The sequence below is a fragment of the Camelina sativa genome, chromosome 17 (assembly GCF_030686135.1).
Source record: "Camelina sativa cultivar CO46 ecotype springtype chromosome 17, ASM3068613v1".
Taxonomy (NCBI): Eukaryota; Viridiplantae; Streptophyta; class Magnoliopsida; order Brassicales; family Brassicaceae; genus Camelina; species Camelina sativa.
This window is the reverse complement of record NC_141896.1, coordinates 15467874-15469637: the sequence shown is the minus strand read 5'-3', so window position 1 is coordinate 15469637 and position 1764 is coordinate 15467874.

Below are 1764 nucleotides of genomic sequence, written 5' to 3'. Positions count from 1 at the left end.
ACATCTATCTCAAACGCTTACAATTAGTTAGTTGCATTGGATTAAGACACATTTTAACCCCAAAAACACTAACAAAGCTGTTTAGTGCTTCTAAGCAATGTTTTCTTGGTTTTAGCCTGTTTTGGGACAAAATGGGTATAAGTGGCTTTTAAACTATCCACATCTATCTCAAACTCTTATAATTAGTTAGTTGCAGTGGATTAAGACATATTTTAACCCCAGAAACACTAACAAAGCTGTTTAGTGCTTCTAAGCAATGTTTTCTTGGTTTTAGCCTGTTTTGGGACAAAATGGGTATAACTGGCTTTTAAACTCTCCACATCTATCTCAAACTCTTATAATTAGTTAGTAGCATTGGATTAAGACACATTTTAACCCCAGAAACACTAACAAGGCTGTTTAGTGCTTCTAAGCAATGTTTTCTTGGTTTTAGCCAGTTTTGGGACAAAATGGGTATAAGTGGCTTTTAAACTCTCCACATCTATCTCAAACTCTTATAATTAGTTAGTTGCATTGGATTAAGAAACATTTTAACCCCAGAAACACTAACAAAGCTGTTTAGTGCTTCTAAGCAATGTTTTCTTGGTTTTAGCCTGTTTTGTGTCAAAATGGGTATAAATGGCTTTTAAACTCTCCACATCTTTATCAAACTCTTACACTTAGTTAGTTGCATTGGATTAAGACACATTTTAACCCCAGAAACACTAACAAAGCTGTTTAGTGCTTCTAAGCAATGTTTTATTGGTTTTAGCCTTTTTTGGGACAAAATGTGTATAAGTGGCTGTTAAACTCTCCACATCCATCTCAAACTCTTATAATTTGTCAGTTGCATTGGATTAAGAAACATTTTAACCCCAAAAACACTAACATAGCTGTTTACAGCTTCTAAGCAAAGTTTTCTTGGTTTTAGCCTGTTTTGGGACAAAATGGGTATAAGTGGCTTTTAAACTATCCACATTTATCTCAAACTCTTATAATTAGTTAGTTGCATTGGATTAAGACAGATTTTAACCCCATAAACACTAACATAGCTGTTTACACTTTCTAAGCAATGTTTTCTTGGTTTTAGCCTGTTTTGGGACAAATTGGGTATAAGTGGCTTTTAAACTCTCCACATCTATCTCAAACTCTTATAATTAGTTAGTTGCATTGGATTAAGACACATTTTAACCCCAGAAACACTAACAAAGCTGTTTGGTGCTTTTAAGCAATGTTTTCTTGGTTTTAGCCTCTTTTGGGACAAAATGGGTTTAAATGGCTTTTAAACTCTCCACATCTATCTCAAACTCTTACAATTAGTTAGTTGCATTGGATTAAGACACATTTTAACCCCAAAAACACTAACAAAGCTGTTTAGTGCTTCTAAGCAATGTTTTCTTGGTTTTAGCCTGTTTTTGGACAAAATGGGTATAAGTGGCTTTTAAACTCTCCACATCTATCTCAAACTCTTACAATTAGTTAGTTGCATTGGATTAAGACACATTTTAACCCCAGAAACACTAACAAAGCTGTTTAGTGCTTCTAAGCAATGTTTTCTTGGTTTTAGCCCATTTTTGGTCAAAATGGGTATAAATGGCTTTTAAACTCTCCACATGTTTCTCAAACTCTTACAACTAGTTAGTTGCATTGGATTAAGACACATTTTAACCCCAAAAACACTAACAAAGCTGTTTAGTGCTTCTAAGCAATGTTTTATTGGTTTTAGCCTTTTTTGGGACAAAATGTGTATAAGTGGCTGTTAAACTCTCCACATCCATCTCAAAC